Genomic DNA, 17057 nt, shown 5'->3' with positions numbered 1-17057 from the left:
TCAAGATGGCCACTATTAAAGAGATCCTAAAGTATTGGAGAGGATGTGGAGAGATAGGAACACTTATTCACTGATGGTGGGAATACAAAATAGTACAGCCACTGTGGAGGACTGTTTGGCAGTTCCTAAAGAAGTTGAATATAGCTTTGCCATGTGACCCTGCAATACCATTAGTGGGTATATACCCAGAAGAACTGAGAGCAGTGACACGAACAGACATCTGCACACAAATATCCATAGCAGCATTATTCATGATTGCCAAAAGTTGAAAATAACCCAGGTGTCCATCAACAGATGAATGGATAAAGAAACTGGTGTATTCACATGATGGAATATTATGCAGCTGTAAGAAGAAATGAAGTTGTAAAGCATATGACAACATGGATGAACCCAGAGGATGTTATGTTGAGTGAAGCAAGCCAGACACAAAAGGACAAATACTATACGATTGTGTTACTATTAATATGAACCAAATATATTGTGTAACATATTGTATGATTCAAAAAAATTATATGTATCCAGTACATTTAATCGAGAAGTGTATGCTTTTATTCAACTGTTCTCTTCTCAAAATGTTATATTTTCAATTATTAAATGTACAAAATAAAAAGTTAAAAAATATATATATTTCTGTTAATTTCTTTAATCAAAATGAAAGTATATTTTATTTCCACTGCTTAAAACTCTATTAAAAATGAAAATGAGTAAAACTCATGTATCTATATATAATTTAGTAAGAAATAATTTCTTTTTATTGAGACAAAGTTCACATAACATCACTATTTTAACTATTTTAGCATGTATAATTCAGTGAATTACAGCACATTCTCAATGTGGTACAACCATCACCACTATGTAATTACAGGACATTTTCATCACCCCAAAAAGGAACCCCATGCCTACCAAGCAGTCACGCCCCACTACAGCTTTCCCCAGTCCCTGCAACTACTAATCTGCCTTCAGTGTCTATGGATTTGCCTATTCTCGATAGTTCACATAAATGGAATCCTACAACATGTGGCCTTTTGTATCTAGTTTCTTTCACATAACATGTTTTCAAGGTTCTATGTTGTAGCACGTATCTGTAAATCATTCCTATTTATAGCTGAATAATATCCCTTTGGTGGTAATGCCTTTTTGCATTTATCCACTTATTAGTTAATGGACATTTTAGCTATTTCTACTTTTTCACTATGTTGAAATATTTTGCTATAAACATTTGTGCACAACTTTTTAATTTCAGTTCTCCTAGGCATATACTTTGGATTGGAATTACTTAGTCATGGTCTATAATAATCATTTTAATATGCTGCTGGATTCAATTTCCTTGCATTTTGTTGAGGATTTTTGAATGTCTGCTTGTTAGAGATACTGGTCTTTAGTTTTAAGACAATATGGGATTCATAGAAAAAGTTAGGAAGAATTCTCCCCTTTATTTTTTTATTTAATTTTTGGCAGAGTTTGAGAGAGACTATTTTTTTAAAGTGTTTGCTTAGTTTGTCAACACAAAAAAAGATTTTTTGTTTTGTTTATTTAAGAAATGCAATTCACCAAATTAGTTTTGAATCAATTGCCAGTTTCAATTTGTATTCCTCTTGGGATATTTTTTAAAACTATGATTAATTTTCTGACCTTCAAATTTAATTAACAGCTATTCCAGATAAAATCTTTATCCTATAGAGAAAGAAATTCTTAATCTGATGATTCAAAGATTGAAGTGTATGGGTGCCTGTTCTTGTGCCCAAATGTATTTTTCTGATAAGACAGAGTCCAAAGACTCTCAAGAATTAAAAAATCTCAATGGAAAATTGATATTTTGAAATTTTATAATGTCCCTAGAACTCTCACCGATGGTGCCTTTAAATTGTAAAAATAATTTGGAGTATTCTCCAATTTGAAGGAAAGTATGAAATGTTTAAAATATAATTGTCGGATAAATTCCTTTATGACAATAATATCTAAAGTAAGCTAATTTTAAAATTAAATTCCATGAGCAAAGATGAAATAATGATTTCCTATTTTCTAAAAAGTGCAGATGTACTAATAATCATATTTATCATTTTCTTTTATTCTAATTTGTTATAATAAAAATAAATCTATATATATCAACAATATAGCATATCTTATTACCTTAAATTGTATGGTTTTATAACTCTATATCTATAGCTTATAGCATACTATTTTTGCTAAAATTCCACTTTTGGTACCAATGATTTTTAATAAAAATATCCAGTCAGCCAAAAAATAAAATCGAAGTGCTGCATTCCTTTCTTAGTTAGATATGATGAACAATCAATTCTTACTAAATGGGGCTGAATTAAAACATTAAAAAGAAAACACCTATTAACTCTCAGGTGTTTTAACTATTTTTAGTGCAGTCTCTTCCATTGGTTAAGATTATGTGGCAGACAAATTATTTAATTCCAAATCACATCATCAGAAAAACAATAAAATAAGTTTCGGCTTCTATATATTGCATCCTGAACAATAACAACAACAAAAAAAGGCAAAAAAAATTCAACATTATAATTTCAAATAACTATCTCATCTCAGGGTCAGTGTTAAACCCAACTTAATTTCATTTTAAAAGTGTAACTTGTGGTGTTAGGTAGCTTACAAATTATTTTGGAGAGCTGAAAAACAATTTCAAGTATTACTCTAAAATTAGTGAGATAGAAAATACCTTATCCACGTTGCCTGCTGATTCTTTTTTTTTTTCACCTAAAATTTTAATTGAAGTAAGTAATACATACATGAATACACATAAAAATAAAGGTATAGTAAAAGTTGTGAAGTTACAAATAAACATGCAGGTCATCATACAGGGCTCACCTACATCACCCCACCACCAACACCTTGCATTGTTATGAAACATTTATTACAAATACGAAAGAGCATCAGCAAAATATTACTAGTAACTATAACGAATATCATACATTTGGGGTATTTTTCCCCAACCCACCCACTTATTAAAGATCAAGTGTAATATCTGTTCTTATCAGTTTAACCAATTCTTCTTTTAAAACATTGCCTAATGAGATGAAATTTGAAACTTCTGAGACTGATGTGCACTGAAAAGAAATAAATGAGGGAGGAATAAGGTGCTGGAAGACTTAGAATGAGCCAAAAGAATGCATTTCAGATAGATGAGACAGAGGGTGGTAAAGTGAAAAAGCAAAGGGAAGACTCTGGAAATAAACACATTTGCTATCACTTTGTCCCTTGATTGGGAGATGTGAATGCAGATGGCAATAAAATATCAGAAGCAGGAGAGGGAGGCTAACTGCCAGTGTGCTCAGCTGAATAAGGTTTCACACAATCTTATTGAGAATACATTGAAAAGACAACATCAAATAGGCAAGAACATTTATGCCACCAGAAACCTAAAACAGGATGTTTACTTCACACTTGCTCTGTGAATGGACATTCATTTGGATAGTTTACATTTTCCTATTTTACTTGGTTTATAAATATAGATATAAACACCAGCCTAGTTCAGATTTACTGTAGGAAAAAATACAATTCAAAATGATTGTCGAGCAGTTTGAAAATTCCTAAGAGGTAAATCAGTGTCCTTTCTTGGATTTTCTAAGTGTATTAATAATGCAAGTCTTTCCGTCCTCAAATATTTTCACTACATACTAATCAGTCAAAATGTATAGTTCATCCAATAGATTTTATGTTATGCTTGGTATATTCTAAGGAATAGGAGTAGGGAAAATATTAGAATGTACCTCTCTTTCTTTAAGGCTTGAAGTGCATGGTAAAGCCCCTGCACAAATTAATCACTCAATAAATATTTACTGAAATGCTTCAGTTCAAGTTGAGAAAGATGAAAAAGCATCTATATGGCATTCTTTGTAAGCAATAATGACAAACTAATTTATTGCAAGCTGAAAGCACACAAGCTCTTCATTGATTTCACAATGTAGATGATGCAATAAAATGAAAGAGAGGGAGAATCAAAGAGCGTTTCTTTCATCCTCCAGGGTACTAGACCCTAACTAGAGTACAAAGCACAACCTTCAAAGAGTTCTGTTTCTGGAAAAATGAACAGGAAAATCTAATTTGATTTTCAGCAGTAAGAAACATTGCAAGATCCAAAGTGAATTTGTGGGAAATTTAACTTCATCTATCAGGGGAAAACACTTCCTATAAGAAATTTTCCAGTTGGGATTAAAATTCAACATTCTTTGGCTAAACAAATACAATTAAATAGATTTTCCTTTGAAAACTGAGTATGTTTTAACATTTGGGAGACTTGATTCTACATTCTTTTACTCAGCTTGATAAATGGCTGATTAGAGAGAAATCACCCTTGTGTATCATGACTCAAGCCCCATGAGAGAATTTTCACATGACTTACAGAGCACATTCTGCTATATTGAGCTAATTAGCCATAAACTACTTAAAGGGCTACTGCAAATACTGCAAAGATGAAAGTTCCTGAAATGGCTTGCTGTCCTCTTGGAGGGGTATGTTGGGTATGTTGCTCCATGCCAGTGTTGGGGCAGACACGGCACCGGGAGTGCTGTTGGAGAATCTATTCTATATAAATAGCTGAAGTAATTGAAGCTACAATTTTGGTCCAAATGTGGTGAACAACATAGCCATGTAGGCTAGGATGTAGTGATAGTAGGAAGAGGATAGTTTGACCAGATGTCAGAGCTAGAGCTATGAAGTAAATCGGAATCTGGAATTTAATGATCTAGGAGTTCTGATAGCCCCAAGTCAGCTGCTGAGGAGGCAGTTTATCAACTGCTTTAAAGGAAAATGAGAGTTGGCTGGGACTTAATATTCATGTGAATTGAAGCATTAGGGCTGTATCCTATGAACAGACTGGGAAATGAGCTGTGTAGTGAGGATATAAGCTCCGTAGGAGCTGGGTGCATTCTTCGGAACTTTTAGAATCTTCTTAGTTCATCAGGAGTCCTGAAAGCCCATGGAGTATGGGCAGACCTTGAGAACTGGACATTTCACCAGGGTACCAAATATTCTTTTCTCACATCCCTTTACATTCAAGCTCCATCCAGAGATCCCCATTTTCCATCATATTCAGGTATAAGTCCTTCCACAAGCAGAATACCTTCTATCATTGGTGAGAAGGCAAAAGAAGAACTCTCATTTTCAACAAGCTCGACTAGATAATTCTTTAAGAAGCTAATAATTTCTTACCGCCAGATGACCAGATTTCAAATTCAGTGTTTTCCTATAAACTTGAGACCTCGTGATTCTTCTCTTATCATTGGATTTGATGACCACCTTATCTGTTTTGCAGTGCTCACATGATATCTTCAGCCTTAGGTTGAGATCTCTGCTTTATTATTTATAAGGTGAGTAAGTGTGGGCAAGTTATTTCATCCTTCTTTGGTTCCACTTCTTCCTCTGTCAACAGAAACAAGAGGAAAATGCTTTGTAAGGTAGTGTTTTAAGTGTAAAGTGTGACCTAGAATTACTGTTTCAGAAAAGGCTTCCTGTTTCCTAGACCTACACTACCTTCTAGACATCACTTACTTAGCTCTACTCCTGGTCCAGTTAGTCCTGCCCATCATTTCTGCCATGTGGCTGAATATGCCCCTACATGACATTGATTCTGTATGGCCTAATCATAATGGGACGAACAATAAGGAAATATACTAACTATCATGCTAAAGTACTATTTAAGAGATGGTCTTTCAGTTCTTCAGGAATAGGAAAATAAATGTCAGGAATAAATTTCAGAACATGCATTTAATGTGAGAAAACAGTAAAAGCACATTTCATAACCTCAAGCTGACACTGTCTAAATTACTCTGCTTCTCAGAAGCTTTATTAGTATTTGGTTTTTCATAGGCAAACACTGTGCACGACAGTGTTTCCAGATAGGAATGAGGAAATGGCATCCCTGCATTTGTATGGATAAACAAAACAATTCTGGTAAGAAATCAAAGAAAAGAATAAACTGGATTCTTTCTGAAATAAACATTGGTGACTCTGATCTCAGTTCAAACCTTCAATTACTGTTCTGCTGTTTTATTTATCAGACAATTAGTTAACTTCAGATGATCCAATTATGGGAGATTTTTCCATTCTGAGGGTTAACTCAGGAAAACATTTTTATCTATGGAATATGTTCAACTGACTATCCTCAGTAAGTGGTAATATTTTTCATTCTTCCATGATATTATTCTGCTTCAAATTTTAATTCTTCCCAATTATAGGGAACAGAAATATTTCTCAATGATCTTGACCATTTACCCCCTCTAGATGCCCCATTCTGGAAATTGCCAACTCTTCTATCAGATTCCTCTGGTTAACCAAGCCCACTATCTCTATTCAGACATGTTAGAATAACTTAACCTTGACAAATTACCGAGGCAGAGTCTCCAAATCCAAATAATCCAACAAAGAGACACAATTGGCTACATTTTGCCAAATCAAGTACCCTTTCTGGATTCCACTTCCCACAATTAAAAACTTTTTTAAATCAAATGAAGATCCTGATCTGTTCCCCTTTCCTGGTGACAGTCTAAAATTAACAATGATTATGTGCCCCCTGAGATTCTTAATACCACTCTTCCCAATTGGGTTTTTACCCATCCTTTAGATGTCCTGATGGCCATTTTAGCAGTCTGCTCTGTATTAAGGGATTTCTAACCCTGGGTTTTCAAAAAGAATTCAGTGACACTTAAAAAGAACAGATGTCCCATGCCACATATCTGCAGATGATAGACAAGATCAGAGATAAGTTTTCTTAAGGGTTTGAGCAATTATGGGTCTTATTTCTTTAACTCCAGGTTGGAAAAAGACCACAAAAATCTAACCAACAAAAGCTGGAAAAAGAGCCAGGCAGCATGCATAGTAAAGAAAACAGAAAAGAACTTGTTCAGGAAATAACTGTAGAAAGCATTTTGCAGTCTCATTAACTTAAAAAAAAAAAAAAAAAAAGCCTTACATAATAAAGTATAAAAGTGAGCCCTAGCTTAACTGTTAAGACTAATGATGAAAATTGAAAATTAATTCTGAGGTATGATTGCCCTCTAAGTCTTATGTAAATAAGTTGCAGAGCAAACCTTTACTGACCTTGTGGGTAGCTTTTCTCTCCTAGTATATGAGTCCTGGAGCAACTCATCCTAATTTTCTAAAGCCTAGGACTCAACCTGAGACCTGTTAGCCCATCCTTTTCAAACTGAATTAAACCCAGAAGATGCAACCAGGAGAAGAATTTTTTTTCTAAATGATGAGTCTCAATCCTTATCAACATTATTCCTGTTGGTTGATAAAATGCTTGTCTTCTAACTTTAAAAATATATAAAAATAAAAAATACCACCTTCCCTTGAACCAACATACCTTAAGCAAACAGAGTCAGGGATCATAATGGCGCTTTAAGTACACCCTTGGGAAGTTTTCCAGTAGCCCATTAAAAGAACATGCATCTGGGAGCAGATCGTCTCAAGAAGCTGAATTTCCACCTACCACATGGGAGATCCTGGGTTTGGTGCCTCCTAAAGAAGACAAGCAAACAACCGGCAGACTTCAAGCCAAAAAAAACCACCACCACCACCAACAACAACAAAAAACAACCAGCAGACAACAAGCAAACACAATGAGACAATGAGCAGGCAACAAGCAAGGCAATGAGCAAAACAATGGTGGACAATGAGCAAAAAACAATGAGCAAACAGATGAGGGAGCCTTGGTGGGGGGGGGTGTGAGAAAATGCATCTACTAGCAATCTTTTCACTAAAAATGTCCTCATTACACTTAACCAGATAGCTGTCACCAGTTTCTTTTCCTGAAAAATATCCCCCAGGCCAAGCTATTGCATGCTTCTCAGATTTCCTTCTTTCTCATGCTCCTAAGTAATCACTTAAGGTGTCTGTTAGTTCAACATGTATTTATTGAGTGCCTAACATGTGTCATGTATTGTGCAAGACACTGGTGACAAAACCGAGAATAAGACAGTCATTGTTCCTAGTCTCATGGAAATTAGAACTTCTAAGAGTATGAACATCTCCTTAGTGATTTCCCATGGTTTTCCTTACTTCCAATGAATTGATGACTCCTAGATTAATATATCCAGTCTTGTACAAACCATTATTGGGAGCTAAACCCATTTTACCTGCCTGGAAGATCCTCTAATTGAATGATCTCAAAATCAACATATTTCTAGTATCTCCTCCAATAATCCCTATAGTGAATTCTACCTTTAATAAAGGCAGAAGTCCCCTAAACTCTGCTCACTCTCATCGCCACATATCTATAGCTGTTAATCCCACCTTCTAAATAACCCTGGAATTTGCATCCCCCTCTTAAACCCTACTGCAGCTGTTTACCTCCAAGCTTTCACACCCTGCATTTTTGCAATTTCTTCTTTCTTCTTTTTATAATTATTTTTTATTTTTTAAAAGATACTTAGATTACAATGTTATGTAGAACATATTGGGGATTCCCATGTCCCCACTCCCCACACTTCCCACTTTTCCCACATTGGCAACATCTTTCATTAGTGTGGTACATTCATTGCAATTGATAAACACATTTTGGAGCATTGCCACTAAGCATGGATTAGAGTTTGCATTATAATTTACACCATCTCCCATTCAACTCTGTAGGTTATGGCAGGATATATAATGGCCTGTATCTGTCATAATGTCATTCAGGACAGTTGCCAAGTCTCAAAATTGCCCCTGTGTTACATGTATTTTTCCCTCTCCCTATCCCCAGACCCTCCAGTAGCCACTGCCTCCACATTGATGATCTTTCCTCCACTAGAATCACAATAAGTCTATAGTAGAATACTAGTAAGTCTACTTTAGTCCATAGCTCACTCCTCAATCCTGAGTACTCTGTGATGGTGATGTCCACTCCACCTTTAATTGAACGGCCCCTTTGATCCCATACAGCCAATGGATGGGACTCTCTTGCTTGCAGTTGTAGATATGCTCAGTTCCTTGGTATGTTGTTTGTCCATTGTCTCCTCCTTTTTAGTTGTCCTGGGTAAGTCCAATGAACTGGAGAGTAGGTGTTGCAACTTCCTTGAGATTCAGGGCCCAGCTGGCACATGGACAGCCCCAAGATTTAAGTCTCTTGGACGTATACCTACCAACTCTAGTAGCAATTATAGGTTCAAATAGAAGGACAGAAGAGCCATATGTAGGGAAACCACAGCTGAGTCCAACTCTGGCACACTGGAGAGCAAAAATTCCAAATTAAGGCCCACTGGCAGAGTGCCAAATTCCTGAACTGTCTATGTTTCCTATAGTGTTAGATGTCTCCAGACCCCTCAGGAGCACCACTATTTGAGGTAGTATTTACTTTGGCAGTCAATGAGATCCTGCTGAGATGTGCATGAGCATAATTCCTGAAATGACCTCCTGACTCACTTTGAAGTCTCTAAGCCATAAAAACTCATTTGTCTTTACCTTTTCCCCTTTTTGTTCAAGGTCTTGTTTTCCCCCAGTTGCATTGTCTGTTGGTACTTGGTAGCAATCCCTTGGTGCCAGGGAGGCTCATTCCCAGGAGTCATGTCCCACACTGGGGGGAAGTTCTTGCATTTATATACAGAGTTTGGCTTAGAGAAAGGCCACATTTGAGCAACAGGGATGTTCCCAGTAGGTAATTCTTAGGCACCCTACAACACTAGGCTGTTTCAATTTCAAGAGCAAAGACTCATAAGCATAGTCATTAACATCAAGAACCCTCTTTTACTAGTCATTGCCCCTGTACTTGATGGATTCTTGCTGCTCCATCAGAGAATGTGGCAGAGCTCCCCAGGATGGGAATCTGATATGTTTTTGGTTATTGTGTGAAACTCCTCCCACTGTAACAATGCCCCAGGAACATTTGAACACATTTATATGACTTATATGTATGCCCAGGTGAACTTTCTGCCATGTATCCCCCATCATTGACACCTCAAACCAATGATCCTCCCTGCTATAGTTGTAACCCTTCTGTAATCCAAAACTTCTTCAAAAATGAAGCCAATAAAATAACCAAATATAATTAATAGGAAAATGAAATAATAATGATAGTTTTAAACATAAGAAATAAAATACAGAAAAAAAATTTTAATAAAAATTAAAAGTTGGGATATTAAAAGATAATGAGGGAAGCAGCTGTGACTCAATCAATTGGGCTCCTATCTACCATATGGGAAGCCCTGGGTTCACATCCCATGCCAAGCTGGCCCATGCACTCAGAGAGTTGAAGGCCCAAGCCCACAGAGAGCTGACAGCCCATGCCCCACAGAGAGCTGATGGCCTGTGCCTGCAGAGAGCTGGTGCAGCAAGATGATGCAACAAAAGGGACACAAGCAGATACAGAAGAACATGCAGTGAATGGACACAGAGAACAGACAGAAAGGAAAAAAAAACAAGCAGCAAGTGGGGGAATGAATGAAGAAAGAAAAAGAAAGAAAGAAAGAAAGAAAGAAAGAAAGAAAGAAAGAAAGAAAGAAAGAAAGAAAGAAAGAAAGAAAGAAAGAAAGAGAAAGAAAGTTAATGAAAATCCCAACTTTTAAATTTTATTTTAGTTTAGCTTTTAATTGCTTCTTATCTGTTCTCCTCTCCTCTGAATTCAATTCCTCCTCATAGCATCAGATTACCATCAGAATAAATTCCAAATTTTTAAAAGGATTTTAAGATATGAAACTAGATAGGGGGCAAGATGGTGGTTGAATGAGTGCATCTAATAGTCTCTCCTGCAAAGAAGCGGCTGGGCAGCATTGGAAATTCTTCAGGACCAGGCTGTTTTGGGATTTTGCAGGACAGGAGGTGTCTGGACATCAATTTGGTTGGAAGGTAACAGAGAAAATTCATGTATAAGATGAAATTGAGGCTCTCTTACATGAAGGTGGGGACTGTGTGCAGGACGCTCCCTCCTGGGGTGGGTGGAGCCACGGCACTGGCACTGCAGCAGCGATTCCTGGGGGCTCTGTGGTACTGGGGAAGTCATAAGCCTTGAGCTGGCTATTGGGCGGCTAACAGGGCAGAAGGCCTTCACAGACCTATTTGGGGAGACAGATGGGACTTTTGTGCGAGGCAGGGAATTTTTGATTTCTGACACGAATAATAGCTCTTCCGGCTAGAGCCATGCCCCCAAGGCCGGCTGCCAATCTGCAGTGGCCTTAAATCACTCACAATAAAGAGACAACATCAGGAGGCTGTTTCAGGGGCCTGCAGGGTGGGAGACGTCTGGAAGCCGATAAGGGGAATCTTTTACAAGGCATGGGAAATTCAGTTTCAGACACTGATATCAGCGCTTCCGGCTGGAGCCCCGCACCCTGGGCCTGGCTGGTGATCTGCAGCATCATTAAATTGGCTGCAGTGTAGAGGCGCCCCCTGCTGGCTGTTTTGGAGGCTTGCATGGCAGGAGGTGTCCTGAAGTCAAATTGGTGATACAATCACAGAAGAGACCCTAGTAAGAGGGTGAATTGCGGGGTTCTGACACATAGGTAAGAGTTTGCAGGTGTGACCTCCCCCATATGGCTGGCACCCAGCTGTGGGGATCCCTGAAGGCTGTGTTGCACTGCGGTGCTCCCAGGCTCCCTGTTAACCAGATTTGAGGTTACCAGGTCTGTGTCCCCTAAACCCTGGTGGCCCACACCCCAGAGACTCACACCACTTGAGTCTGCAATATTACAGACTTTCCATCCCTGAATCCACCATGCCCTGAGGTCCATCTGAGGTCCTTGAATGTCTTAGCCCTCAACGTTTGCATTTTTTCTTTTTTCTTTTTTTGTTTTTGTTTGTTTTTTTGGTTTGTTTTTCTTATTTTTTTTTTAATTTTTTATTTTTTATTGTCCTAATTGCTAACATTACATTATCCCCTAGTCTTTTCTCCCATTGTATCCCCCAAGGTCTTTTTGTTTTTTTATTCAGATGTTTAGGGGCATTTTTTGTTGTTGCTGTTGTTGGTGTTCTATATCTTCTTTTCTTTTCCTTACTAGCTACCCTCCCTTTACCCACCCCCCTTTTTCTTTCTTTCTTTCTTCTATTTTTTTTCTCTTTCTTATCCTTCATTTTCTTCTTATTTTATTTTATCTTAATTATACAATAGGTGCTGCAGGGAACACTGCACATTTGCTGGGTTTTTTCATCCTCCATTGCCTCATTTCTGTGTGAATTGATTTTGGCTACCTACACTATCCCCTTTCCCCCACATCTTGATATCCTCCATCATCTATGGTCTCTCCTATATTCCACCTCCCTTTCTTTGACCCCCCAAATTGTCTAGCTCTTAATTTCTAATACGTTTGTTTTCTGTCTTTTATCAGCTCTTGAAACTATTGCCTTTCTTTTCTCTTCCCTCTCTCACGAAAACACTAGCTTTTAAATTCATACCATATTCCTCCCATATTCAGTCAACGACCTCATTATAGGTACTCTACTTACTGCTATAACTCTACACAACTTACATGAATCTAATATCCATCCTCTCAGATCTCATATTGTTGCTCTGTTAACATTTATTACCAATACTACTTTACACATTTTCCTTTCTTACACAATTGCCTTTCCCTGACCCTAATACATTCTTTCAAAGTAAACTCAGCCAGCAATAAGAAATTAGAATAAGAAGAACAAAGTGACAAAGAGAAGATGTAACACTTATGCAAAAACAACAGCTAATTAATCGCCAAGACTAGACAAAGAAGCTAAGGAATTGATTAAACCCATCAAGATAAAATGATGACCAGACAGCAACAAAAATCTACAAACAAAACCAGTAAGCAGGATTCATGGCTGAATCCAATGAACAAACTAAAAACCAGGAAGGGGAGCAGAACTTCACACAAGTAATTAAAGATATCAGAACATATATCACAGACAAATTTAACGAAGTAAAGGAAGAGGTTAACAATATGAAGACAACACTTGGAGGGGAAATTGCAGACATATGCAAAAAGATAACAGATATGATGGGAATGAACACCACAGTTCAAGAAATCAAAAATACACTCGCAGCAAATAGCAGCAGACTAGAAGAGGCAGAGCAGAGAATTAGCAATGTGGAAGACAGTACATCGGAAATCAAACAGATAGTAGAATTGATCTATAAAAAGATAGAAAAAATCCAGCTAGGACTTAGGGACCTGAATGACAATGCAAAACGCACAAACATACATATTATAGGCATCCCAGAAGGAGAAGAGAAGGGAAAGGGGTCAGAAGGAGTATTGCAGGAAATAATGGCTGAAAACTTCCCAAATCTACTGAAAGAGACAGATGCACATATCCAAGAAGCACAGCACACCCCAAACATCATAAACCCCAACAGGTCCACCCCAAGACATATACTTGTCAAATTATCCAATGCTCAAGACAAAGAGAAAATTCTAAAAGCAGCAAGAAAAAAGAAAACCATCACATATAAGGGACACTCCATAAGATTACGTGCTGATTTCTCATCTGAAACCATGGAGGCAAGAAGGCAGTGGTATGATATAGTCAAGGTACTAAAAGAAAAAAATTTCCAACCAAGAATACTTTATCCAGCTAAACTAGCATTCAAAAATGATGGAGAGTTCAAAATATTCACAGATAAACAGAAACTGAAAGAGTATGCCAACAAGAAACCTCTTCTTCAAGAAATTCTAAAGGGAGTTCTGCAGGAAGAAAAGAAAAAACAGGACAGGCAGAGTTAGAGTGTAAGAGCAACAAAAATGACAAAAAGAGAAGAAGAAAACAAACAAACAAAATATGACAAATACAAGTCCAGTCGAAATATGGCTAACATAAATAATTCCTTGAAAGTAATAACACTGAATGTCAACGGATTAAACTCACCTACCAAAAGATTCAGACTGGAACATTGGATAAGGAAATATGACCCATCTGTATGCTGTCTACAAGAGACACATCTTAGACCCAGATATTCATGGAGGCTGAAAGTGAATGGTTGGAAAACAATCTTACAAGCAAACAATAACCAAAAAAAGGCAGGAGTAGCTATATTAATATCAGACAAAATAGACTTTAAATGCGAAACATTGTGAGAGACAAAGAAGGATACTACATCTTAGTGAAAGGAACAATCTGTCAAGAAGAATGAACAATCATAAATACTTATGCTCCTAACAAGGGCACCTCTAAATATGTGAGGCAAACGCTGGAAAAACTAAGTGAAAGAATAGCTGCATCTGCAATTATAGTGGGGGATTTTAATACACCACTATCAACTCTGGACAGAACATCTCAAAAGAGAGTCACTAAAGAAATGAAATATTTGAACAGTATATTAGAGGAGCTGGATCTAATAGACATATACAGATCATTACACCAAAAACACAGCAGGATATACATTTGTCTCAAGTGCACATGGATCATTCTCCAAGATAAAACACATGCTAGACCACAAAGAAAGGCATAATGAATTCAGAAAGATCGAAATCATACAAAATAATATCTCTGACCAGAGTGGAGTGAAGCTGGAAATCTGCAAGGGCCAGAGGCCCAGATCTCACACCAAGATATGGAAATTAAACAGCATACTCTTAGAAAAAGAGTGGGTCAAAGAGGAAATCTCAAAATAAATCAATGACGACCTTGAAACAAATGATAATGATAACACAACATACCAAAATTTATGGGATGCAGCAAAAGCAGTACTGAGAGGGAAATTTATAGCCATAAATTCATACATCAAAAAAGAAAGAGCAAAAATTGGAGAACTGACAGCACATTTGGAGGAATTAGAAAAAAACAACAAAGTAATCCCACAGGAAGAAGAAGGAAGGAAATAACAAAGGTAAGAGCAGAACTAAATGAAATAGAAAATAAGAAAGCACTTGAAAAGAGCTGGTTTTTTGAGAAGATCAATAAAATTGACAAACCTTTAGCAAGACTAACTAAGAAAAAAAGAGAGAAAATGCAAATACACAAAATAAGAAATGAGAAAGGAGATATCACCACTGACCCCACAGAAATAAAGACTATCATAAGAGATACTTTCAGAAAACTATATTCCAACAAAAATGACAATTCAGAGAAAATGGACAAATTCCTAGACACACATAAGCAGCCTATATTGATGAAAGAAGAATTGATGATCTCAACACACCAATCACAAGTAAAGAGATAGAATCAGTCATTAAAAACCTCCCAACTAAGAAGAGCCCAGGGCCAAACAGCTTCACAAGTGAATTCTACAAAACATTCCCGAAAGAACTAACACCAATCCTGTTGAAACTCTTCCAAAAAATCGAAACAGAAGGAACATTGCCTAACTCCTTCTATGATGCCAACATTACCCTAGTACCAAAGCCAAACAAAGACACCACAAGAAAGGGAAATTACAGACCAATTTCTCTAATGAACCTAGACGCAAAACTACTTAACAAAATACTTGCTAATCGTATTCAACAACACATTAAACGAATTATACACCACGACCAAGTGGGATTCATTCTGGGTATGAAAGGATGGTTCAACATAAGAAAATCAAACAATGTAATACACCATATAAACAGATTGAAGGAAAAAAATCACATGATTATATCTATAGATGCAGAAAAAGCATTTGACAAAATACAGCACCCTTTCTTGATAAAAACACTCCAAAAGATTGGAATACAAGGAAATTTTTTGAACATGATAAAGAGTATATACGAAAAACCTACAGCCAACATTGTTTACAATGGAGAAATCCTAAAATCCTTCCCTCTAAAGTCAGGAACAAGACAAGGATGCCCATTGTCTCCCCTTCTATTTAACATTGTCTTAGAAGTACTTGCTTGAACACTGAGGCAAGAACCAGATATAAAAGGCATTCAAATTGGAAAGGAAGAAGTCAAAATTTCATTATTTGCAGATGACATGATCCTATACATAGAAAACCCTGAGAGGTCTACAACAAAGCTTCTAGAACTCATAAATGAGTTTAGTAAAGTCGCAGGTTATAAGATCAATGCACAAAAAATCAGTAGCATTTCTGTACACCAATAATGAGCAAGATAAGGAGGAAATCAAGAAACAAATACCATTCACAATAGTAAATAAAAAAATCAAATATTTAGGAATAAATTTAACTAAAGATGTAAAAAACTTATACACCGAGAACTATACAAGACTGTTCAAGGAAATCAAAGAAGACTTAAATAAATGGAAGAATATTCCCTGTTCATGGATAGGAACACTAAATATTATTAAGATGTCTACCCTACCAAAACTGATCTACATATTCAATACAATCCCAATAAAAATCAACACAGCCTTCTTTAAGGAACTAGAAAAACTAACTATGAAATTTATTTGGAAAGGAAAGAGGCCCCGAATAGCCAAAGACATTTTGAAAAAGAAAAATGAAATTGGAGGAATCACACTACCTGACTTCAACACATACTACAAAGCTACAGTGGTGAAAACAGCATGGTATTGGCATAAGGAGAGACACACAGACCAATGGAATCGAATTGAAAGTTCTGACATAGAACCTCATATATATAGCCATATAATATTTGATAAAGCCACCAAACCCTCTCAACTGGGAGAGAATGGCCTATTCAACAAAGGGTGCCTGGAGAACTGGATATCCATATGTAGAAGAATGAAAGAGGATTACCATCTCACACCTTATACAAAGTTCAACTCAAGATGGATCAAAGACCTAAATATAAGAGTCAAAACCATAAAGACCTTGTAAAGCAGTGTAGAGAAACATCTACAAGACCTTGTAAAAGGAAATGGCTTCATGAACATCACACCAAAGGCACGAGCAGCAAAAGAACAAATAGATAAATGGGACTTCCTCAAAATTAAAGCCTTCTGCACCTCAAAGGAGTTTGTCAAGAAAGTAAAAAGGGAACCTACACAATGGAAGAAAATATTTGGCAACCATATATCCAATAGGAGACTTATAACTTGCATATATAAAGAACTCCTATATCTTGAAAATAAAAAGATATATAACCCATTTTAAAAATGGGAAAAAGATTTAAACAGATACTTCTCCAAAGAAGAAATACAAATGGCTAAAAAACACATGAAAAAATGCTCCAAATCTTTAGCTATCAGGGAAATGCAAATTAAAACTACAATGAGATACCATCTTACTCCCATACGATTGGCAGCTA

General features: G+C 36.6%; 1 long non-coding RNA gene across 1 annotated transcript in view; it reads right to left on the bottom strand.

The window, feature by feature from the left end:
• Positions 1–724: 724 nt before the first annotated feature.
• The window catches only part of LOC131273631 (uncharacterized), a 31766-nt gene continuing 15433 nt past the window's right edge, over positions 725–17057 (bottom strand). The window contains exons 3-4 of the long non-coding RNA XR_009180882.2: positions 7331–7485; positions 725–5385 (exon numbers count right to left, since the gene is read on the bottom strand). This is a non-coding gene — a long non-coding RNA (uncharacterized lncRNA). The remainder of the gene's footprint in view (positions 5386–7330; positions 7486–17057) is intronic.

This window comes from Dasypus novemcinctus, chromosome 16, assembly GCF_030445035.2.
Source record: "Dasypus novemcinctus isolate mDasNov1 chromosome 16, mDasNov1.1.hap2, whole genome shotgun sequence".
Classification (NCBI taxonomy): Eukaryota; Metazoa; Chordata; class Mammalia; order Cingulata; family Dasypodidae; genus Dasypus; species Dasypus novemcinctus.
This window is presented reverse-complemented; position numbering and strand designations above follow the sequence as displayed.